The sequence below is a fragment of the Equus asinus genome, chromosome 7 (genome assembly GCF_041296235.1).
Source record: "Equus asinus isolate D_3611 breed Donkey chromosome 7, EquAss-T2T_v2, whole genome shotgun sequence".
Taxonomy (NCBI): domain Eukaryota; kingdom Metazoa; phylum Chordata; class Mammalia; order Perissodactyla; family Equidae; genus Equus; species Equus asinus.
The window spans coordinates 103592741-103619522 of NC_091796.1; positions in this window are offsets into that span (position 1 = coordinate 103592741).

The window sequence follows — 26782 nt, forward strand, 5'->3', positions numbered from 1 at the left end:
CCGGTCTTCCACCATTTTTTGTATGTGGGATGCCTCCACAGCATAGCTTGATGAACAGTGCATGGGTCTGTGCCCAGAATCCAAACCTGCAAACACTAGGCTGCCGAAGCAGAGCATGTGAACTTAACCACTACACCACCAGGTTGGCCCAGATAATAAGGATTTTAATAGCACAAAGAATCAGAGACACACAGGATAACATCTCCACTGACCGCTGGGCTGGCCCGTATTTCCTGGTACAAGCTATCAGGACATATATCAACACGAGAATCCATCTTGTAAAGTTCTACACTTTAAAGCCAATATGGATTGACTCCAGAACGATGTCACTAAATTCCCTGTGATCATAATTATCTCGTATATAAATATAAATAGACCCCACCATAATTTTCCCATTGAAATTAATTTTTAAGGGAAGCTTTCAGGTGAAGTGACATAATCTTCACATCTTTAAGCCCGTGACCTTTCGTGTGTGTGGTTTTCCAGTTCCAAGCTTGTTTTTCTTAATGAATTGCTAAACTGCCTCTGTGAAGGGATTTTAACCTAAATTCCAAAACCATCAACTAAGTCATCTCTGATAACACTCTCTTTTATACTCACAAGTGTGTTTGCTTTTCTGTCTTCTGAATTCAAGCCCTGCCTCACTGGAGAGTCCAGCCTGGTTGGCGCAGCATTTGCTCCCTGCTAGAGGAAGACATGAGGATCGTGTGTAGATGGCACGTGTTTTGGAACACTCCGCTGACTACTCTTCTGTCTGGACAGAGAATAAATCGTGCCATGAGATGTACAATAAGAACAGGCCTCATAGAAATCATTCCAACATTCCATATTCAAGAGAAACAAAGATGCACTTTGTCAAACACTTTAAACTTCGTTAACTGGCCTATACATTCTAGAACATTCAGTCCAACACAGGATTTACTTGAACTGATCTAAACAATTTTTAAGAATTACTTGATGTCTAAAGGACTTTGTCACTTACAAAATAACCCTCCTGAAGATCTGTTCGGCCAGCAGCAGATAGAATGCACTCGAAAAGGGAAAGCTGGGCTTCTAAAATTATAAACCACAGAAGAGTTCGGGTGAACCTTGTATCAACACGGTCCTCCATCCAACTTTTCGAGGGGGAAAGGCCATGGGTCTTCACTGGAGTCCAGACAGTAGCTCTTCTGTGATGACTTCAGAGGGTGCTAATACTCGATCACTGCTGGTGAGCCGGCTGAACGAAGGCTGTGGACGGCAGAAGCAAGGCAAGAACTTCACCAGCGCCAGACGTCAAAATAGCCCAAACCCAAAGGCTGAAGTGCACAGAAATTAAGGCACGTGTGTCCTGCTCTAGGTACATTCTGAGCAGCGATTCCTTGCTTCTGGGCTTCTATCAATGTCTTCCTCAACTGAGGGGGCATCTCCATCTTCAGTATTAATGAGCAAATGTCTTCAACAACCTACCAACATACCAACGTGCTAAGACTGAGAATACAAGTACCAACTGCATCCCTGGAGAACGCCTCCCTGTTTCCTGGCTGCCTTTCTGGAAAGGATGGCTCCTGGGGCCAGAACTCTAAGCATGACCCCAAAGTCCTCTCTACCTAGGACCACACTGGGGTGGCATTTGGGCTTACTTTTTAGGTAACCCATCACTTTTCTGAGCCTCAGTTTCCTTGTCTGTAAAACAGGAATATTAACTTCTGGAGAGGGTTCTGATGAGTAACTGATGAGAAGAAAGGTGGGAAAGAACACCATAAATTATAAAACACAACTGAGATGCGAATCATCATGATTATTTATAAGGACCCAAGAATTGTCCCAAGACATATTTTCTGCATCTCAATTCTTCCATGTCTTCTTTGGGACACCTCATCTCCCCGGAATGCCTCCCTTTGCCGAGATGCAGCCTCCCCTGCTGGTCTCTAAATTGAGCAGCCTCGTACCACTCCCCCTGAGATTTTTGGTTCCTTTAATCCAATGAAGTAAGAAGTTCAGGCCATCATCTTCAAAGAATAAGAATAAAATTTGGGGACCAAAATTATACCCATTGGGATTGCTTCTGTAGAAATACTTTGGAATTCCTTTTCATGCCCTATTAAATAATTAAAATGTTTCTTTTCTGCATTCAATGTTAGTTATTTAAACCCTAGTGCTAAACTCCATTAGCAACCTTATTAGCACAAAACTTTCTTTGCCAGTTGGATTAGTTTTATAGATTTTTTACATAGAAGGAATGCATGCAGACAAATACAAGCGTGTGTCTACGGTTAATGTCCTACAATCCTAGGAAACAGGTTAAATTTAAGCTGACACCATTAATCTCACTCCACTTAATAGCTTATTAGGGTAATTGATGCCCTCCATTTGTGTTAGGAGCTTTTATCACATCAAACTCATTTTTGTGGACTCCAATAGATTGAAGTTGTACCCTACCCTACAATTCCATCCCGAGGTGGAATTGAGAACGGATGCTCCATGTTAATGAATTGGTATTTCATAATTAGGCATGAGAACGGAGTCACAGAATGTTGGGACTGGGAGAGAATGGGGATCATCATATAGATAAAGCTGAAAGGCCCAAGCAGTAAACCTGAGGATATCAAGCCATACCCTTCAGCCCCTCTCCCGAGCCCTGTTTGCTCAGACTTTACAGTCCACCGTACTCCCTCTAGGATAAACCTGGAGAGGAAGAAACTGCTAGAGAGAGCTGAAAGGCAGAATGAGTCGCAGGAAAGGAGGGAAGACACCAGATTTCTCCTGATGCCTGGTCTCAGGAGCCATTTAGAACAGGGCACACCTGGCCACACATGTCCCATTTCCTGCCATGGAACAGAACAAAGCACCCACCATGGAGACGGTTCTGAAGGCTGGGCTGAGTAGGGCCCAGTGCAGGCACAGGCAGGATTGTCGGGGGCTGCTGTAGCAGGATCTGAGGGTCGAGAACACAGCAGGCCATAGTCACATGAAAGATGAACACTGAGCCCACTCAGACCAGGCCAGGAACGTAATGACCAAGCAAAACTAGTGACCTGTGGAGAACGCTTAATACCGAGCTTGTGCAGCCAGAACATTCTCTTCAAGGCAACTCTGGGTTGCACAAAATTCCCGACAGCCTGGGCCTGCTCCTTAAAGAAAGAGGCCTCCTTCTTAAAGAAAGAGGCGCAGCCTCTGGTTTTCTCCCTGAGAGCACCCTTGCCAAGGAGGCAGCCCTCCCCAGCCCCCCTGCTGGGTCTTATTACAGCACCATCAGCAGCGTCTTGCTCCGGGGCATCGTTGAGGAAGTGGTGTCCTAAACGCTTTCCATTTCAAGTAGCATTAGTTTCTGTGTCTCATTCTTCCCAATTACACACCTTTTCACAAGGCGGTCTGCCTGGGAGGAGGTGACTTCCGTGAGAGCAAATGGTACCCTGGATAGAAGGAGAAGAAATTGGCATTGCTGGTCATGTCTTTGCTAGACATAAAGCAAAGTGGACCAGTCAGGCAGTTCTAGTCACACATTCCAACACATTCTGTACCTAAACAGGGACACTGGGAGGACATGGGGACAGTAGGGACATGGGCTGATGGGAGGAAGGTGAGGGAATGTGGAGCATGGAAGTCCAGGGCACGGGTGCTGGCCAGGCTGTAGGCCTGGACGGAGCAGTGTCAACGCTAGTGCAGAACCAGGGGCCCCAGGGACCTCAGGCCGGACTTGCACTGGATGGAGGGAGCAACAGCCTGGACCGTGGCTTGGAAGTCATAGGAAGCATCCATTTCCACTTGGGAACCAGGAGGCCAAGTCCATAATGAGACTGGGGGGAGGAAGGAAGAGCTGAACGGCGTGTCAGGTGAACAGAGGGACTGAGCTGGATCAGAGTGAGGGAGCCAAAGGCAAACCAGGAGAGGGAGTGGGGGCTAGGTTACGAGCTAGGGTGTGGCAGACATTGGGACTCCCCACCCATATGCCCTTTCAGGGAAGTTCTCTTTGTATCAGCTTCTGGGAGTGCTGTGGGCCTCTCAGGAATTCAGCTACAAATTGCCATCTTGCCAAGGTCCAGCTTCGTTGGGCTGACTCTCACCCAATGACTGGTCAATGGGACAGTAAGGATGGGACAGCTCTGAGGGCCTTCCTAGCCCCAGAGCCAAGGCTGTCCTGGGTCCCCATGGCAGCTGCACTTTCCCTCTGCCCGCTCCTGCTTCCTCCCCTCCCTGTTAGCCATCATCTCAGCATCAGCTTCCTGGAGAGCCCAACCTGCAGCACATGTGAAGAAGGAAATGCGCTTTAATAAGGTGCCCTGAGCAACAGGCACCCTGCGAAGTGCTTCCTGCTCACTGCCTCTGGAGCTTTGCCCAGCAACCCTATGAAGGGGCGGCAGCTTTGCTTCCTCTTACCAAGGGGGGAGTAGACACCTGGTCAGACACCTGGCAAGGGACAGAACCAGGGCAGGTGGCTCCAGAGGGACTTTGGAAGCCCACACATGTGACCTGGGGACAGCTGGCCAAGACAAGCTGGCGGCTTGGTAAGTGTGGTTCTCACGAATCTTCTGGAGAAGATCGGCATTGACAGTAGGGTGCTATGTTGGGAGCTCAGGCTCTGAATTCTGATTCCACCCCTGGCTAGCTGGACCACTCTGGGCGTTACTAACCCTTTCTGACTGTTGGCTTCTCTGCTGATCAGATGGGGTGTACACCTACTTTACATTGTTTCCTGGGGCCTAAGATTTAAAAGGGCGTGGAAATATGCGACGTGATAAAAGGTTCCTAAGTGATGAATAGACCACAACTCTCTGTCTCTTCCCCAGTTCCCAGGCCTTCAACCCTCACGTCAGGGTTTGCTGCTTGGCTGGGTCCTGGGATCCTTGTCTGCAGCTGAGCAAGGCTGGGCTGTCACTGGGAGCCGCCACCTGCCATCCTTGTCGCGTCCTATTTTCCTCCGTGGAGAGCACTCCTCACTCTGACCCCACCCACTCCCAGGAGAGAAGAGAACAGATTCCCTGGCAGCCCCACCTGGCTCCCACCAGCCCCTCCTCCCACACACAATGGGCCCCCCAACCTCCCCCAGCTGGCCGGCCCTTCCCACCCAGAGACAAAAGGCCCTGTCTGTGCAGCTGCCAGGGATGTCCCTTCACCTCCTTCTGCTGGGGCCTGGCGACAGGCCGCCCTGTGGACCTGTCAAGTCTTATGTCCTGAGAGTTAATGCACCCTGAAAGAAAGGTGATTTCCCCCCCAGAGTGCAGTGGGGGAGGGGAGACCAGATGTGGGGGACCAGCCATCCTCCCGCCTCGTCTCCCGGGGAACAATGCCATGCTCAGAGCCAGCTCCAAACTCTCCCGCGAGGTGATGAGGGATGAGCTACCATCCACCCAGAGTATATCGGCACGGGGATGAGGCTGCGTGCATCCGTTGTCTCTCTATCAGAGGAGCTCTGAGCCCCTGGGCTCAGCACCAAGACAGCATAGAGAGGAAATGGTGGATAAGAGGACCGGAGGGGCCACACTCCTTTTCCCAGACTTCTGTACCTATTTCTCCAAGGTAGAATGATTCTGGAAAGACCTCAGCTCTTCTAAACAGCAAATCCAGAATTGGGGAAGTCCCTGAGCCACCCTGGCAAGCCCCCACACACCACGAGAGAGAAAGGACTCCCCGGTGGCCGGGCAGGAAATGGCAGCAGCTCCCTGAGCCCTGCCGTGGGCCTCGTGTCCTCCAGGGCGCCCACCAGACACACGATATCCCACTCAGTTCTCTCACAGTCTCCACAAGGTGGGTAACAGCCCCCATTCTAGAGGGGGGAAGCGAGGGTCGGAGTGGCCAGTTCAAGGTCACATAGCTAGTGACCTGCCCAATGATGTCAGACAGCTACGGGACTGCCCTTTCCACCACATCCCACTTCTATTTGCACAGATCTCCGCAGCTTCCACAGAATTTTGTTCAGCCAGTGTCCAGATTGCCTTGACCACATCCCTGCAGCCTACTCGTTTTCGGGGGGAGAAAATTGAGGCCCGGGAAGCTCAGGAGCCCCTCACATCACACATGGACAGCTCGGCTCGGACAAGCAGTGCTAAGCAGGGGCTGCTGTGTGTGCTCTGAGTGGGGCACCCTGGACTTTCTCTTGCCCCTCCCAGCTCTGGGGACCCAGCCTTACAGCAGGAAGATTAACTAGGTGGAAAGCTGCAGGGCAGAGAAGCAAGCCCACCCCTGACTTTCATGTAGTCAGTCAGTTATCCATAATAACAGCTAATATCCACGGAGTACTTGACTGTGCCTGGGGACTTTTCTACATGCTTCGTCTGTAGTATCTCATTTCATCCTCTCACTAACCTTACAACACAGGTATTATTATTCTCCCACTTTATAGAGAGGGGTCTGGAGCCTGAAGGGGTTAAGTGAAGGAGCGGTTTCCTCAGCTAATTAGTGGTAGATCAGGGGTTTTCTTCCATTTAGTCTGGCCCAGGGCTGGGGATCTTAATCGCCAGCCTGCAGCTTAGCCCTTTAGCCATCCTGCTCCACTCCGCTCTCCTTTGCTCTCCTCTCCTCTCCTCTCCTCCCCTTCCTTCCTTTCTTCCTCTTTCTCTCTCCCTCTCATTATAAAAAGAACCTACTATGTGTAAGAGAAATCATGAATCTGCTGCAAGGTCACAGGCCATATTCCAATGTTTTCTGTACCACCAGCTGTAACTTAAATGATTCTTCCTTTAATATAAGTGTGAAAAAATTATGGGCATGAAGCTGTTTACTACAATTGGAAATAACCTTTGTGCTATTGGGCTACCAAGTAAACTATGGTTTTAAACGTGATGAAATGTTATGCAGTGCTTAGGAATAATGGCTATGATGTGTCAGTGGTGGTTTTCTGGAGTTTGTGAACGTCTTGAAGATTTTTTTCTTGAACTTTGTGTTTTCCAAATTTTCTACAACAAGCATGCATTAACTTTGTAATCAGAAAAATAAAACAATAAACTGAAAATGTAATGGTTATGAAGCTTAGGTAGAAACCCAGGAAACTGAAGTATTTGTGAGAGACTGTTCCTGGAAGATGGAGCAGAATGTCGTCAAATAAGGTAAGCTTCTGGCCATCCTGCAGAGCCGCAAGTGGACTGAGATGGAGCTAACGCAGCATGCGGGTAGAGGAAAAAGCAGCCAAAGTAGAGGCTGGGACAGGCCCACAGCCCAAGTCCCATTTCCCAGCCTAAGGGGTGGATAAAGAAGGTACTGCTTCCAGAACATTCCATTCAAGACCGCTGTACTCATAGTGGTGGGTCTTCCAACAGCATCAGCGACGCTCCTTGGGCAAGGGTGAGAGGCCACTGGATGCATTCTGGAAAGTGCTAACCAAGAAGATCTTGAGAGTTGATTGACTAAATATATTATTTGTATAAAATACGTTTCTTGTACAAATGTTCTTATGCCTAGCTTTCAAGAAGGATCTGCCTCACTTAAGAGTGGTCACCTATTAGCATCTTTATAGAAAACAAAGGTGGGCATGAATCCCAGCCATCTCCCTTTTGTCGCCCAGGCCATTCCCAGGTACTTAGAGCACAGAAGCCTTCACAGCCGTGGGCCCACTCCATCCTCTCTGTCCTCAGCTCAGTCCTGCTCATCTTTACATACTCACTCCCCTTGAGCTTCTCCCCTGCAGGAAGCCTCTGGACTCCCCAGCCTCGGGCCCCCTGTGCTGTCCCCTGGCAGAGCCCTTGTCACATGTCACTGGTATATCAGCTTACTGGTCCCCAGCCCACCTCCTGCAGCCCACAGCTCCTCAAGTGTGGGGCTCACAGGCATCCTCTCATTCAAGTGCCCAGCACAACACCTGGCCCAGAGTAGGTACCAAATAAGTAAGTGAGTGAATGAATGAATGAACAAATGCACTTTATTTTTCCTGCAAGTTATTTTAGGATTAGAACAGTATTATATAATCCAGAACAGAAGCTTATTTAGAAATGTTTGAGACAGTGCAAGGTGCACTTGATTTAAATCTGTTACGTTTTGGTTTGCTCCATCTTACAAGCTTTTGAGCTCCCTGACAGAGGGTCCTTCTCTCGGTTCCATTGGTATCCTCCCAGTCGCTAAGGTCTCTTGCGTTTTTGTGGCATGAATAAACTAACCAATGAATGTGTGAATGTCACTTCTCTTGTTCCTTCCTGGGAAAAACTTGCCATTCTAGGGGCCCTCAAAATAAAGTGTCACAGAGAACGTCACCTTTCAACAAACCGTGAACAACTTCGAAGAAAAAAGTAGCGATCAAGATAATGTAAGTACCTCCCAGCACTACGAGACATACTGAAATTCATGCTTGCCTGAAATGAACACTTTTATTAGGAATCTCAAAACCCTAAATCGACCAGGGAGGGAGCCAACACTCTGGGAATGAATGGAAGTCACTCCCACAGTGCACAAGAGAGCACCTCGGGGTGTCTGACGATGACCTTGCATCCACAGGAAACCTGTCTATAACATGGGAATAACATTTGCCAAAAACTTAAAGTTCAGCCTCATGTATGAAGATATGGTCTAGTGCTCCCTGAGGCTGTGTGATCTTGAGAAAGTTACTTAACTCCTGAGACTCAGTTTCCACATCCATAAAATGAGGAGAGGAGAAAGAGTAATGCCTGCCTTGGATGCTTGCTCCAGGTGTTAGATAAGATCATGAATGTGAAGCTAGCACAGCGCTTCGTACTTAAGAATCAGTCAACACAAACATTTAAACTGGTTTGACGGTTTCATGACGATAGCAATAATTCTAACATCAGTACAGCCCAGGCATTTACCAGGTACTTCACTTACTTTATACTAAACTTTTGCAGTGATGCCATTCAGTAAGCATCACTATTCCCTTTTTACAGAGGAGAAAACCAAGGTGTATGTGGTTCCACAATCCACCAAGTTTGCACAGCTTGTAGTGACTGAACTGGGAATTCAACTTTGGTGATGTCGTTGCTCTATGTTCTCACAGCTAACGGCAGAACAGAGATGTGAAACAGGGTTTAGCTGATGCAAAAGCTCAGAGACCATGCCCGTCGGTTCAGAACCGGTTGTTCCAATGCAAAAAAAAAAAAAAAAGACAATCATCGTAATAAAATGATCAGTAATTGTAGCCTGTAATGTACATATTCAAGAGCAATCAATGAACTAGAATACAAATATAAATAACCCTTTAAGCAGCTCCCAGCCTAGTATAGAAGGCGAGGCATGGTAATAAATAGCTACAAAGCAGAAAGTATGAAGATTGTTTCCAGAACACACTGGGGTTGGCGGGGAGAGATGACCTTGAATCGGGGGACTGCAGCAGGCACGAGAACTAGAGGTGGAAGGGTGGGTAGGGTTTCAAATGAGATAAGAAAGGGGAATCCAGGTGAAGGGACTGTGGAGTAGCGTGGAGTCAGGGACAAAGGCCTTTGAAAGGCCAGCTCAGAGACTGGGACCCCATGTAAGGGTGCTAGGGATCCTCTGCAGACCTGGGAATCAACAGGGCTTGGGTGGGGCTTGCTGGGGGCAGCAGAGCCCAGGAGAGCTGCGAACAGTCCTTCTTGAGCTAAGGCTCCTGCTGGGTGGAGACCCAGGGAAGGAGGAAGCCAAGGGCCTTGTTGAAAGTCAGGAGCAGTTAGAGGAGACGACAAGATCCGTCTGCTGATTATAATGAGCCTCTGAAGTGCCCCTCACCACATCTGGAGTGGGCTCTACCGCCCCAGTGTCTCCGGGCGGTGTGGCGTCTGGGTCTATTTTGGGAAATTGGATTTGTAGCTCCAGGAGCTGATAAGTAACTTGCAGCATGAGCAGCAACGACAGCAAAATGTGGCTGGGCCTGGTGGCCCGAGGTCCCGCAGGCTGCACAAGCGTGCACTGTCCAACGGGAAATCTCCCTGCAGGGACTCCTTTGGTCATGGTCACACAAGCGCCTGTGCATGGACTCAGCCGTGCGTCCACACACTCATTTGCTTGTTCAGACATCCGTGCGATCCGGAGTTCCTTCACTCCGTCATTGCAGTCCATTTGTCACCCTTTCCTTCCCTCTCACATGCCTGTGCTCGCTCTCCCCTCCAGTCTTCCTTCAGTGACTTCCTCCCTCATCCATCAACTTACGGTTACAAACACGAGCTCTGGGGCATGGCTGCCTGGCTTCAAATCCCAGCTTGGTCACTGTGCATGCAACTTAAGTGGCAACTTCACTGTGCTTGGGTTCCTGGTCTGTATCATGGGCATGGTCCCAGCGCTTGACTCACAGCTGCTGTGAGCATTAAATGAGATAAGCTATATAAGGCTCCTGCTAGGTCCTCGGTAAATACCAGCCTCATTATTCACAGGTCCCCACTCACCACCCACTGCTGCGGGGGAGAGAGGAATGAATCTCAGGTCAGGCCCATAACAAGGGCTCTATCTGGTAGGGAAGGTAATCCGCACAGCTGAATCATCACAGAGATGCACAGAGAGAGAGTTCTCCTAGGAGAGAGGATGGGTAGAAGAAGTGGTGGGGAGACAGAAGGCAGAGAAAGGAGGGCTGCATGAGCACCAAGGAAGTATCATTGGCTGAGGCCAGTGACTGAGCGTGGGGAGAGGATTTGGAGCACCAGCTCTGCATAAATGAGGTCCAGCTGAGATCAGATTGGGCCATGGAGTCCCAGTAAAGCTACTTGGAAGAGACGTTGAACCAGTTGGCTATTATTGTGTAACAAACACCCCCAGACTCGATGTGGCTTAAAGCAACCACCATTTATTATCACTCATGATGCAAGAAGGATGGTAGTTCCGCTGATCTGGGCCAGGCTCAGCTGATCCCCTCTGGGCTTGGGCGTGTTAGCTCAAGTGTGCCCTTGAAAATACAACCTGTCTCAGCCCATCTTCCTGACACCATGGATGTCCCTTGAGGGGAAAGTATCTGTGTGTTCATATTAACTAAAAGAGCTAAAAAAGTGGGCACCTGGGATAATGATACCCAGTTGACTGGGATGTTATGATGAGAAATGATGTGCAAGGAGTATACCCAAGGAAGGTGCCAGGTATGCCACAGAGGCTTAATAAATTAGAGCCATCACCCTCTGCACTATTACCCCCATTAAGCAGATTTTCTGATGGGACACCCTGGAATGCTATGTGAAAGGAGGGAAGAACGGAGTGCAGGAACCATCATAGCCTGGATGATTTGGAGAAGGGTGCAACCAGAGTAGTAGAAATGGGCTACTCAAAGTCAAGGCGCTTAAAGCACCAAAGCCAGCAGCGTGGTACACCATGGTGAGAACAATATCTTTGCAGGACCCCAAGGGCCGTGGACACCAACATCCATGTTCCACAGCATCAGGCCTACAGAACCCAGGTACTACCCCAAGGGGCTTGGAGGTGGCTCTGCTTGATCCTGTAAGACCTTTGGATGAGCAGGGCTATAGGAGCCAGCAGCAGCCCATGTGGCCTCGAGGGACTCATTGCCTTATGAGACCACAGCAGGTGGTGAACAGTGACAAAGACTGCTCCATGGACACCTGTAAACATCCCCAAGGAAGCTTGGAACCACCGGGGGAGAAAAATTCTGAGATTCCTGCTATCAAAGAGATGGAGATCACAATCGTGGAGAGTTGGAATATAAATTCAAAGATCCGTGAATCGGGTTCACAAGTCAATGCAGTCTTTGGCACAAGCAGCACAGAAATGCTAGCGTTCGGCGATGGGTATTTTCAAGTGAGTTGGTGTTGCGTATGTATCTCTAACATTTCGAGAATGTTGTATGGGTGAGACTGTCCTTCTGTCTGCCGAGGCAGGCTGTGGCTGAGTCAGGCATTTTTCAAGACTGAGGCTTACTTTACCTATCATTTCTCTACGCATCTTAATTTCATTTGTAAAATGGAAACAATATTCTTAACTGATAGGGTTGTCATGCAAACCAAGTGGAATAGCAGATTGGAAAGTGATGAATATTGTTCATGTGGACTTATCGCTGAACCATTTTAGTTATTATTGCTATTATTAATACTATTATTATTAATTCATAATCTTTTTCCAGCTGCAATTTTCTTTTGAAAGATGTTTTTGATGGTTCCCATAATGGAGAACAAAATAATATTCCAGTAATTATAAGGTGCTTTGAGATCCTCTGGCAAACGCAGCCCTTTGGTAATTGAAGATCCAGCAGCTTTACATGGCTGAGAATATTAAAGCACATTAGATTCCATAATGCTTCTTCTGCTGTTACTTAACACTCTCATGCCTAGTCATAAAGCATTAAGACTTACGGCCGTTAGCAGGAGCAGCTCTGGTCCAGAGCATGCGATGAAAACCTTCATCTTGAGAGGTAAAGTTCCATTATAAAGAGGGACATTATTTCATCAACAGCAATCCACTACCTCTCCTCTCCTGTCCCATCCAGGCCACAGGGTAGTTTGAAGCACAAACTACGAAGGAATTCCCATCCACCCCCGTATCTCGCATATCTGGCTTCAAGCTGCTCTCCTTCTAGTGTGTGCCTCCTAATAACGTGGGAGGAGTCAGACCCCACAGGGGTCCATAAACTGCTCTAAGGGCCTGTAGAGTGAGCAGGTGGAGAGACAGTGGGTGCAGAAGGAAGGGAACTTAGAATCATGCTTCCCATGCAGGCCCCTGATATTGGGCAGCGAACTACACTCTGCGTTAGAATCTCAGTTAGTTTTCACTCATTCATTTGAACAAGTGTATCGGGCACCCACTAAGGTCCAGGTGATCTTTGGGGTGATGAAGGAAACACAACTCGGGGAGAGTACAGAGTAAGGAAGGGAGGCTGAGGCCCTCCTCATGTGCCAATGAGCTGCCTGGTTTGTGGGGGTGTTTGAAGGAGCCCCATAGAAATGGAGAATGGAAATCTCTGGTTTGAGCTCCTCAAGGCCAGAGCTGGGAGCTTGCAGAGAGAGGGCCCCATGGTTAAGTTCTGTTATTCTGTGGCCGGCAGACTGCCCTGGTTCTGTCGTTTTCAGGGTTGTAAATAGGAGTGCATGCGAGGTCTGGCATAAGCCTTATCATTGTGGTTTTGCGGTCATGTGGGCTACCGACTCCACCCGTCCTTCCCCCTGCTCCCACCCTTCTTCCAGGAGGCCTGCTCTGGGAACATGGATGGTCCATTTAAAAACCTGCAGAGCCATGGCTGGGTTACTTAGACATAGTGGGCAGCAAGCATCGCATGCTTTTAAAGAAACAGAAAGCTTCCCTTTCAAAAAACACACACATCCCATTGGCCAGCAAGGTCTGAGTTTGAACTGCAATAATCATTGCCTGACCCCATGCCGTTGAGGTAGTGGTTTCACTCATCTCTGAATCTCAGCATCCAAATCCAGAAAGTGATGATAAGACCACCCGGGAGGCAGGACTGCTGTGGAAATTCAGTGGCGTATTGCATGGAGCCTGACTGTAATATAGAAGGTTCTGGAAAATATGAGTTACCTTTTTGTCACCTTCCCTGTTAGTTACTAGCTCACATTTTACACAGACCCTTCAAATTCTTGTTTTATTTTTCTTATTTTTTCTTCTCAAAGAGGAGGCCAAATGCCTGATCCTGAAAAGATTCTTCTTGGTTCAACAACGTTTACTCCATCCCTGGCCTTGACCCTATGATTTTGCTGTGCCATTTCCTTATTGCTGAAGAGTTGATTTCAATCCACTGTGATCTGCCCACTACTTTTCCAGCCTCAATGCTTGGAATTTTTCCCCTCAAGCATGATCCAGGCTCATTAAACTGTTCAATTTCTTTTATGCACACCCTGCTCAGTGCTGGGAGCCAGAACTCCCCCACCATCATCTCACTATATGGTACACTGCTCACCTCCCACTCTTTCCATTCTCCACCCTGCCTGGGTGATGGGCTCATCCAGCCCATACCTAACTCCGTGATTCACTGAGAAAAACAGATTGCTTTTGCTTCTGCCTCTCTCGTGGCAGCAGGTTCCTTGAAAATTAGCTCTATCTTACTTAGTCTTTCCTCTCCCAGAACCTAGAGATGCATGTTAACATAGCAGATATTCAATAAATACTTCCATGTGAATGAATGAAGGAAAATTGACTTAGCTTTTCTTATTAACAAGTGTCTTATTGGAATTCCAGTTGCTATGATGTTTCTTTGTCTTTAAAATTCTGTGCCTCATGTGCCACGATCCAAGGTAGTCTATTAGATTGTTCTTAATGCCTTTACATTATACATCAAGAATTGCTTAAAATAAGATACGTGTATCTTCTAATACCCAGAGGAAAACAATGGAGTGAAGAATACAAAACCAGTACAACTAATAAATTTTGTAAAGAAAAGGAAACAAAAAGAAAGCAGAGTAAATAGAAACTAAGAGCACTGGTAAGCATAACAATACCAATAATTACAAAAAATGTGAATGAGTCATATCCCCCTATGAAAAGATAGAGATTTTCTGATTTTTTTAATAAAGGAAAATTTAAGAAAAATTCAGCTATGTTATGTTTATGTGACATGCCCCTAAAACAGAATGACGGAGAAAGCCTGAAAACAGACAGATGGAGAAAAAGAAACTAGCAAATGCTTAAATAAAAGAGGTGAAGAAAAATATATATCAAAAAATATAGTAATCCAAGTCAAAAATATTAAGTAGGACAAAATGAGATTTCAATATTATTAAATATTACACTCCATCAAGAAGAATATTCACACATTTAGTAACAAAACTCCAACTACATAAAACAAAACCTGTTGGAGATACGAAGAAAAACTAATAAATGCACAATCATAATAGAAGATTTTAACACATCTCTCTCAGATCAAATGTCACATCAAGTAAACAAAAAATAAGGAAAAATATAGGAAAATTGAACGCACCATTAACATGTGGTGCCAAACAGAAAATACAAGTCTTTTCAAACTGATCTGATACTCACAACAAACTTGAAGATGGAGGATATGTCAAATAAGACATAAATATCTTCACAAAAGCAGAAAATAGGAAGAAAAGTATCTGACCATAGCATTTTTAAAAATAAGAACAATAGGGAAACACAGACTAAAATGTTCTCACATTTAATTTAAAAGAAAATCCCTCTATATATTTCTTAAGCTAAAGAAGACTTTAAAACAGAAAAAAGAAATCCATTTTAGAAATAAACAAAAATGAGAAAGCTGCATAATAAATCCCAAGAGAAATGGCCAAAGAGATGTATCCAAAGCAAAAAACTTCTAGCCATAACTGCATTTATTATAAAATAAAGACTGGGAAAAGGTGAAATTGAGATTTTTGCTTGAAATGCTAAAAATATAATAAAATTAATCTAAATAAATTGGAAGAAAAGAATGAATCAATTTAGGGGCCGGCCCAGTGGCACAGTGGTTAAGTTCATGCACTCCACTTTGGTAGCCCAGGGTTTGCAGGTTCAGATCCCAGGTGTGGACCTGCACACTGCTCACCAGCCATGCTCTGGTGGTGACCCACATACAAAATGGAGGAAGATTGGCACAGATGTTAGCTCAGGGCCAATCTTCCTCCTCAAAAAATAAAAAAGGGAAAAGAATGAATCCATTTAAAAGCAGAAATGTCTTGCACAGAAAACAAACAAAATGAGGGTATAATCGATAGCACCCAAAGTAGATGATTTGAAGATACCAATAAAATAGGTAATAGCTTGCCAAGATATCCAAAATGAAGAAAAAAAAGGATAAAAATAAGTAACATCAGGAATGAGAGATTGTATGGAATTATAGAATCAGAGGACAATTTTTAAAGGAGATTATATGCTAATTTATTTCAATAAATTTGGAAATCTTAACGCAATGGATAATAACCACGGAAAGTACAAATTGAAAAATTAATTTAGGAAGTGAAAGAAATTATCAGAAGAGTTAAAAAATAGTAAAAAAAAGTTTATCCCTCAAACAGTGCTTGTCTTTCGTCAAAATTAAAACCTACCCTCTTTGCAAGATAGTTAAGGAAATGAAAAGATAATTGAAAGACTGGGAGAAAATATTCTCTGTACACATAGCTTATAAATGACTGGTGTTCAGAACATACAAAGAAAACTTACCACTAACTATTAAGAAGACAAACAACATAGGAAAACAGAAAGGCAAATGATTTAAAGAAGCACTGAAGAAAGATGCACGCTGCTACATTGGTCTATGAAAACCACAGGCAAAGGGTTTTATATTGTTAGCCATCGAGGAAATTCAAGTTAAAACCACAATGGGATATTCCTACATACCAAACAAAAAGCCTAAAAAGACTGACAATATCATTTATTGGCAAGAATGTGAAGCAAGTGGAATTTGCATGCATTGCTGATGGAAATGCAAAGTGTGGAAAAGTTTGGAAAACAGTTTGACATTTTCATAAAATTTAAGCATTAACTTACCATATGACCTCGTAACCCTACTCCTGGGTATTTGCCTGAAAGAAATGAAAACACATGAGCAAGCAAAAATTTCAACACTGATATTTACGGCAGCTTTATTATAACAACCTGAAACTGGCAAGAACCCAAATGTCCATCAATAGGTAAATGGATAAACAAGTTGTGATATATCCATGCAGTGGAATAATATTCAGCAATGAAAAGAAACAAACTACTGATATAAGCAACAGCATCAGTGAATTTCAAAAATATTATGCTGAGGGAAAGAAACCAGACACAAAGAGGTATATCTTTTATTATTTCACTTATAGGAAATTCCTTAAAATGTAAAACTAAGCTAGATTAGTGAGAGCAGAACACTTGAGAACGGCTAGGGGTTGGAGGATTATCTACAAGGGGGTATGAGAAAGACGTTTTGGGAGTAAAGGAAAGTTTTACTTTAGTTTTTATCTTGATGGTATTGGTGTTTATGTGAATATTTATATATTTTAAGACTCAGTGAGCTAAAGATATGGTATATAAATTCCACCTTGGTAAAGTTGATTAAAAAAATCACCTTGCCCAATGGTCCATGGGTAAGTATCCCCTATCTTCAAAAAAGAGGTAATTCCTGTGACTTATTAACTATGCCAGAACAGAGAAAACGATGGAAGCACCTCAAATCATTCTGTGAGGCCAAACAGGATCAGATATGGAAAATAACTGGGTAGAGAATCATAAAACTAGAGACTGATATCACTTATGAATCTATAAGTGATTATTTAATACAATACAAGGCTGTAGAAAAGTTACATAGGTGATAAAAACAATATTTCAAATCAATCATATAACAGTGGAATAGTCAATAAGCGGTTTAGGGATGATCACTATCAATTGAATAAAAATGTTAGATCGCTGTCTACCTCATACATATAACAATTGATGGATTACAAAGCCAAATGTGTGGGAATAAACTATAGAAGCATTAGTAGGAAATAAATCATATTTTTGCAACACTGGGGTAGGGAGAAACATCTTAAAAAGGACCTGAAAACTGAAAGTCAAACATGAGAATTGGCACATATAACTGCATTGAAATGAAGATTTATTTGAAATAGAACTTATCATTTACAAAATTAAAAAGCAAATTTAAGAGTACAGGAAATATTTTAAATACCAACAGCAAATTATCAATATCCGTAATATATAAAGAGCTCTACAAATCAATAAGTATTCATTTCCATTCAGAGAGAGTGTAACAATTAACACTGCCACCAATAGGATAGAATAGTGGCGACTTGACCACATGCTCTCCAACAACTGTACCATGTCTTTTTATTTATTTATTTATTTTGCTGAGGAAGAGTCGCCCTGAGCTAACATCAGTTGCCAATCTTCCTCTTTTTGTATGTGAGCCGCCACCACATCATGGCCACTGACAAGTGGTGTAGGTCTGTACCAGGGACCAAACCCAGGCCACCGAAGCAGAACAGGTCAAACTTAACCACTAGGCAAACGGGGCTGCCCCCAACAGTCTTTTTTAACATTACTAACCATGTGGGCAAAATAAGACCCACAACTCCTTGCAATTTTTATTTTTATTTCCCTAAGTACTATTAAGTTGATTACATTTTTTCATGTCTACAGACACTGGCAGGTCTTCTATGGGGAACTGCTGTCTGTGTTTATATCCCGCGTCCATTTCTCTACAGGTATTGTTTACTTCTTTCTGTTGAGTCACCACAAACAAAGAATAAAACAGGGGTGTCCAACAAGAAAAGGTATAAATGAATTATGGTCCATTCATATAGAATATTATGCAATTGGTAAAAAATGGTGTGGCAGATGTTCACATGGAAAGATGTTAAAGATAAAATAAAAAGATACAGTCCAATAAGTAAAAGACCCAGTTTACATTTTTAAAAGTCTCTATTTTCATTCAAATATAGATGTGCAAAATAATAGAAAAAATATGCAAAAGATTAGTTATGAGAACTTACTTTGAATTGAGGACTTATAATGTGCCAAGTGTGCTTCTAAGTGCTTTCTAATATGTCTAGCTCTCCCACCAGTCCAGTGAAGCAGGAAATAGTATGGTCCCCATTTCCCAGATAAGGAAGCTGAGGCTTAGGGCTAAGTGTGATCCCACAGCCAACTGAGACCTGGGTGGGCTGTCCTAGATTGGACCCTCTCCCAATGTTTTTTTTTTTCTTGCTGGGAAAGATTTGCCCTGGGCTAACATCTGTTGCCAATCTTCCTCTCTCTTTTCTTTTCTTTCCTCCCCAAAGCCTCAGGACATAGATGTATATTCCAATTCTAAGTCCTTCTGGTTGTTCTATGTGAGCTGCTGCCACAGTATGGCTACTGATTGACAAGTGGTGTGGTTCCGCACCTGGGAAATGAACCAGAGCCACCGAAGCAGAGAGCACCGAATTGTAACTGCTAGGCCATCAGGGCTGGCTCCCAACTCTTAATAAGCTGATTTCTGGGACAGCAGAAGGATCCCGTTATTTAACTTGTTTCAATTTTCAGAATGGGAATGTATTTGTGAAATGGATGCTTTTGTTTTTAATTGCAGCAATATTGGTTTATAACATTATATAAATTTCAGGTGCACATCACTATATTCTGATTCCTATGTAGTTTACATCATGTCCACTACCCAAAGACTAGTTACTATCCATCACCACACACAGGTGCCTAATCACCCCTTTTGCCCTCCTCCCTGCCCCCTCCCCCTCAGGTGACCACCAATCCAATCTCTGTCTCCATGTGATTATCGATCGTTGTTTTTATCTTCTACTTATAAGTGAGATCATATGATATTTGACTTTCTCCCTCCGACTTATTTCGGTCAGAGAGTAGTAGTATAATACCCTCGAGGTCCATCCGTGTTGTCACAAATCGCAGGATTTCATCGTTTCTTATGGCTGAGCAGGATTCTATGAAATGGATGCTTTTTAAAGACTACATCAAAATAAACAAAGGGTCACTTGGTGGACTGGGTTGGCCTGAGCATTCCAGAGGCCTGAGGAAAGGTGTCACATAACGCGGGAGAGGAACAGAGACAGGTGGCAGTGCCCGCCCGGGTTTCAGGCCAGGGAAAGAGGAGGCTCTGAGGGATATAAAATGCACTCGGAGCTGCCCAGGGAGTGGCTCTTTGTTCTCCCACATGGCCGACTCAGGACCCCTGAGGGCAAAGTCCAGGGAGCAGATGTCAGCATGAGACAGGGCCGACCATGTTCAGTTTGGACCTGCCAAAAATAGAAGTGTGTCCCCATCAAGGTAATGTGAGCTTCTGCGGAAGTGGGACCAGAAAACTGGAAGCCACTTAGCCCAACTGCCACCTTATTCACATTCAGGAGTAGTAGACTCAGAGGCAAAATTCAAAATAACTCTCCTTAACAGAATGCTCCAGATTAGAAAGGATCATACTTGTGAAACCTCAGAAGAGTTGTTAAAAGAAGCCGTCATGGCTAATGTCTATTGGCTGGCCAATGTGCTTAGGCCACCGGGGTCCATGCCTTCCTGCAGCTTCTCTTCACAGCCCCAGGGTTTATGTAACCGCTGGCTGCTGACCTCATCAGGACTCTTAACACATTGCGATCTTCAAGATGGAGTCAGATGATTAGGCCCAGGTGATAGCTTTGTTCAGAGGCTTACTCACTAGTCAGGGTGTTTGCCCAAATCTGACTGAAGCGCTTACACACCAAAAAGAAATAGTAGACATTCTAAAATGACAAAGCCTACCACAAATCCGGGAGTCATCGTGGTGACTCAAAGCTGATGTTCTAAATGAGAAAGCACCAATGGCCATTCTCAATTTAATAAAACCAGACGCTGCCATTTGCTTCCCAAATTTGGAAAGGTAAACAGATAAACACCTGGATCAGGGACGAAAATGTCAATAGAGATACAATTAAATACCAAATTGCTTTTGGTGAATGTTACTCGTGACATCACACCTTGAGTGAAAATATTTTTAGTTGAGAATCTATTAGCAAAAATGTGAAATCCCAATGAGACTGAATCAAAATCCTTCAACAAACGTTCACAAATGAATTATGTGGAATCTACGTTTTAGTTGAGCTCCTCTATCCCCATCATGTTTGTCTCTGTGATTCTATTCTGCACCCATTCACTCATTTACGCATTTCCCCTTCTAAATTCTTCCTAATTGCCCCTGGGGAGCAGGCAAGTGTGTCCACTTCCTCACCACTGAAGTCCCTGCAGGGAGAAGATCTTATCCAACTTTGCATTCACTACGTTGTTGGCACATAGTAGGTGCTTAATAAGTTTATAGTAGAATTTTTATTTTTAATATAATTAATTGGAAGATAGAAAGAGAACAACAACAAAAAAAAATGTGGGCCTAAGGGAGCCATCCTGTTTCTATAATGAGACAATTTATAAATGAGTCTACACGTTCCCTCAAATATGCAAGCTGATTCCATCAGCTGAAATTGAAAATTCAAACCAGATAAATCAAAGCGAAAACAAACTTCAACCTAACCAGTTATTTCTAACAGTGTATTTAGTCAAAACTGCTCAATCACCAGACTCTCATGAACAGGGCCTCCACCTCCGAGCCCCTCTGCAGATCCAACAAGAATCAATGTCGCTCCTTTTTTTGGAGTGTGGGGTAACAATATGTGTCTGCCCGCTGGAGTTAAAGCCTTCTTTCTCATCCAGGCTCAGCCACTTACCTGTGTGATCTCAGAAAATCACCTAACGGTTTGTCCCTCTGCATTCTTGTCTGTTTCCCTGTACCTCAAAAGGAAAGTCTTTCTAACAATAGTCCCCAAATAACTGGATATTTATTTTGAAACAGTAAATAAATAAACCTCAGCCTCTCTCGTACAGTCCTTCTCTCACACACAAAAACTAATCGAGATGGATCAGAGACTGAAAAGTATGTGAAAGCTAAAATTACAGAGCATATAGAAGAAAATATAGGGGTGTCTCTGATTTTGGGGTAGGCAATGATTTATTAACATATAAAAAGTACTAACCAAAAGAAATTTTGAAAACTTGGACTTCAACATAATCAAAACTTCTATACATCAAAAGAAACCATTACAAAAATGAAAAGGAAAGCCATAAACTGGGAGACCATACCTGAAAATACATATATCTGCAACACGTATATCTGATAAAGGATCTGTATCCAGATTATAGGAAGAAATAGGACAACTCAATAAGAAAAAATGGGCAGAAGGCTTGAACAACCATTTCACAAAAGAAGATACCCGAATGACCAGTAGACACGTGAAAAAGTATTCAACATGAGAAGTCATCACAGAAAGACAAACAAGAAACACGATGACATACTATGACATTCCCATTAGAAGGATCAAGTTAAAAACACCAAATATTGATGAGGACGTGGAGCAAAAAGAATGCTCATCCATCGTTTATAGAATTGTAAAATGGTGCCCTACTTTGGAAAGCTGCTTGGCAAATTCTTATAAATTAATCATTTACCATCTGTCTCAGTCGCCTTAGGCTGCTGTAACAAATTGCCATAGAATGGGTGGCTAAAGCAAGAAATATTTATTTCTCACAGGTCTGGAGGCTGGGAAGTCCGAGATCAAGGTGCCGACTGATCTGGTGTCTGGTGAGCATGCTCTTCCTGCTTTGCAGACAGTTGCTTTCTTGCTGTATTCTCACAGGCAGAGACAGAGATCATCTCTCTGGTGTCTCTTCTTATAAGAGGACTAATCCCATCACAAGGGCTCCACCCTAGTGACCCACTTACCTCCCAAAGACCCCACCTCCAAATGCCATCACATTGGCAATTAGGGCGTTGGCATGTGAATCTTGGGGGGGGGCACAAACATTCAAACTGTAGTACCACCCAACAGCTGACCAACACCATGCCTAGGTATTTACCCAACAGCAATTTACAAAATAGCCTGTGTTCACTTTTATTCATAATAAGCAAAAACTATGAACAATCAGTTTTGGAAATGTCCATCATTTGATACATATGTGTGTCTTCTAATAGAAAAACAGATAAACAACTTATGCTATACGCATACAATGGATTATGATTCAGCAATAAAAAAAAAAAACACTGACACACAACACACAACAAGATGATGAGTTCCAAAATCATTATGCTGAGTGAAAGAATCCAGACACGAAAGAGCACATACTGTTTGATCCCATTTATTTGAAATTCTCCATCAGGCAAAAATAACCAATGGTGAAAGAATTTGAGACAGTGGTTGCTGGGATGGATGGATCGTATGGTAGTTCCATTTTTAATTTTGGGGGGAAATTTCCATACTATTTTCCGTAGTGGCTGCACCAAGTTACATTCCCACCAGCAGTGCGTGAGGGTTCCCTGTTCTCTGTATCCTCCCCAACACTTATCATCTATCTTTTTGATGACAGCCATTCTAACAGGTGTGAGGCAATACCACATTGTGGATTTGATTTGCATTTCCCTGATGCTTGGTGATGTTGAGTACCTTTTCATATGCCTGTTGGCCATTTGTATGGCTTCTTTTGAGAAATGTCTATTCAAGCCCTTTGCACCCCCCCGTTTTTGTGTAGTGAAGAAGATTGGCCCTACGCTAATATCTGTTGCCACTCTTCCTCTTTTTTTTCCCTCCTCAAAGCCCCAGTATGTAGTTGTATATCCTAGTAGTAGGTGATTATAGTTCTTCTCTGTGGGACACTGCCTTAGCATGGCTTGATGAGAAGTGCATAGGTGCGCGCCCAAGATCTGAACCAGCAAACCCCAGGCTGCCGAAGCAGAGCATGCGAACTTAACCACTCAGCCACAAGGCAGGCCCTCCATTTTTAAAATCAGTTTATTTGTTCCAAAGAAAATGAAATAACCATCTCAAAGAAGTATCTGCACTCCCATGTTTACTGCAGCGTTATTTACAAACACTTAGACATGGAAACAGCCTTAAGTGCCCATTGGTGGATAAATGAATAAAGAAAATGTGATGTATATATATATATGTGATGGCATATTATTCAGCTTTAAAAAAGAAGCAAATTTCCATAATTTGCAACAACCTGGATGAACCTGGAGAACAATATGCTAAGTGAAACAAGCCAGACAGAGAAGGACAAATACCACATGACCTCACTTGTAGGTGGAATCTAAAACAGTCAAAAGTCCTAGAATCGGAGAGTAGAATGGTGGTTTCCAGAGGCTTGGGGGAAGGGAGAAATGGGGAGATGTTGGCCGAAGAGTACAAAGATTCAGTTACACAGGTTGAATAAATTCCAGAAATCTGATGTACAGCAAGTAGTCACCATGAAATTTGATAAGAGGGTAGATCTAAATGTTGTCACCACACACATAAAAAAATGGTAATGACATGAAGTGATGGCTGTGTTAATTAGCTTGATTATGGTATTCAGTTCACAATGTATATATATACGTCAAAACATCATGTTGGATACCTTAAATATATACAATTTTTATTTGCCAAATCCCTCAGTAAAGCTGAAAAACTGAAAAAAGGTGGTTGCTGCAGTGGAGGAGGTTGGCAGAATTTACCTGGGAGGGGCAGAGTTGGCTGACTGCGGTGAGAGGAATATTCGATAACTTGACGGTGGTGTGGGTTACACAGGTGTGTCAGTTTGTCAAAACTCACAGAACTTCATACTTAAGATTTATGCATTTTACTATATATAATTATAGCCCAAATTTTTTAAAAAAACAAAACACCTTTTTAATGCCCTACCTCTGAGTGTGGTTTAGACAATAAGAGATTCTGTCGGCAAGGTAGGTGTGGTCAGGGCATTGGTATATGGTGCATACTTAATGAATTGGATTTTTATATGGTGGTAGAATGCTGATTAAGTAAATAGGAACAAAGCACTGTAGGTTATCTATGAAAACAATAACTTTGAGCAAAGTTTATTCCTTCTAAACAGCCTGTTAAAGTCAGAACACAACGGTTCTAGAAATTACATTCAGCTACCAGACTAGGCCTCATAAACTCACTCCCAGTGGTTTCGGAATCCCAGATGGAGACCAGGTGAGCAGCCCGTGGGGTCGGCTTAATTCAATTGTCCGAGTTATTAACTTGGTTTCTGAGGAGATTTGTGCCAATCCAGTGCTGCCGTGGCTGTACCGGTCGCTCGTTTGAGTCTGTAGCTGGTTGAAAGTGTACGTCTGATATCTCTCCATTTTGCAATATCGGAGACCCAGGGAGACTTTAATTAATCCTTTTCTGCCTTCATGTCTAAAAGCTAAAAAGACATTTTAATGAGAAGGCAGCAGCAGAAAAAAGAAATCAGTAATAAAATAAATAAAAAAATAAAATCATGAGGCTCATCAGCGGCCCCACAGATGGAGGCATTCACCTCCGTGAAATAAAAGATGAATTTATTTGACTAATGTAAATAGAGAGAAAATGAGGCACTTCCACGGTGCTCAAACCGATGATGAAGAGATGAGTAATGTCGGCGTGTCAGACCCGCGGTCGTAAACTCCAGGCACCAACGATGGTTGTGCCCGGTTTAATGAAAAAACAAATGAAATGCTACGTATTGCTGTTTGCTTCCCTGTCAAATGAGTTGTCTGAATATTTTATTCAGTAAGGAGTGTTTTATATATGAAAGATAATTAAATGTTGTATAAGAGAAGTGGGTTGCATGACACTATGTCGGGGGGCAGTGGGTGTACAACGGGGCTGGGCAGAAAGCTGGTGAGCTACTGCGTTTTCTACAGTGCGATTGCAATTAAAATGAGTGACGATGGGGAGACATTGGGTGACATTCCCACGCACCCAGCACTGTGCTAGTTAAACCATCAAGGATGGGATTCAATTGCAAGCTTGCAGTACACACCAAGAGACACATGAAAATAGAGCTAAGTGCCGGGAGACATCGTGGTCTCAACGGGAAAGCAAGACGATATGGAACCTGGGCACAGCAGGTGCTCAAAAATGCTTATTGAATGAATAAGTGATTGAACACAAATAAGTGACACAGTAAATATGCTAAGCAGCAAAATGAGAGCATCAGACTCTTAGGTGCTGCAGGATTTCTGAGTTTGGGACAAACCCAGTCAGATCTCTGCACTTGGCAAAGGTGGTTAGGCAGAACAAAAGAGGAGAGCCTTTGGGTCAGGGTTTCCCGTCCTCGGCACTGTTGACATTTTGAAGGATTCGTTGTAATGGGGGACTGACCTGTGCATTATAGGATATTTAGCAATATCCCTGGCCTTCACCCACTGGTGCTGGTAGAATACCCCACCCATGAGTTGGGACAATCAAAACTGTCTTCAGGGACCAGCTGGGTGGTGTAGTGGTTAGGGTCGCACACTCTGGTTCGGCAGCCCAGAGTTCGCAGGTTCAGATCCTGGGCACAGACCTACGTACCACTCACCAACTCATGCTGTAGTGCCATCCCACATACAAAAAAATAGAGTAAGATTGCTATAAGTGTTAGCTCAGGGCAAATCTTCTTCAAGCAAAAAGAGGGAGATTGCCTACAGATGTTTGCTCAGGGCAAATCTTCCTCACCAAAAAAAAGTCTCCAAACATTGTCAAATGCTAATGTTCCCTGGAGGTGAAAATTGCTTCTGGGTAAGAACCACTGAGTTAGATAGACATAGACCTTAATCCAGGTTCTATCTTTTTGACATTGGGCAAGTCACTTCATCTCTTTCAACCTCAATTTCCTCGTCCATACAATGAGCTGACTCTGTTTTCATCAGTGTGCTGGATTGAATGAATGATTGATCCCAACTTTTCATCTTTCCCTACATTGCCAACCCTTGACTTTGTGGTCTTGCGACTGCTTTGGCCAAGTCAAGTCAAGCTCCTCTTGTTGTTTCTCTGGTTCTCTTGCGCCTCTGCCGTCACCGGGACAAGAACAATCCCCAGGGAACCTGCTGGTCTAAGAAGGATGCAGATCACCTGGAGCAGACCTACCTGCAGAGCTGCAGCCTGAAGGAGAGCTGACTGAATCCACCAGCAGGCAGATGGGAGTGACTGCTGGGATGCACCCCTGCAGAGCAGGAGAACTTGTTATGCAGCATTATTGTGGCAAGGGCTAACTGATACAGTGAGAATAACTCTATGCAGAGCTGGTCACTTGCCAGAGGATGGACACATGCTACGTGCCTTCTCCCCCTCCCTTTTTCAACGGACATCAAACATGAGCATGACTGGTTTCCTTCTGGCTGCAAGTATGGTCCAGTATTACCATAGAACATCCCCTCCATTGTTAGGAGGTTGGTTCAAGTAACAACGACAACAGGGACAACTAGCACATTACAGTAAAAGTTAGAAAGTGATTTTCTACCTCCTCCAAGGCAACTATACTTGGCAGGCACTGGATTCTGAAGATAAGACCTAATTTATAATGTGCTCAATCACTTATACCAGATTCATGTTAGAAGAATGTGTCTGCATCTCTTTCATTTACTCAATGTTTGGGGTCCTGGCTGGAAACCAAGAGTGCATAAAATGTGAAGAATCAGTCCAGTCAACACTTGGCTGCGTGAACAAGTGCTTCACTCTGCAGACACCACAAAGGAAATAGT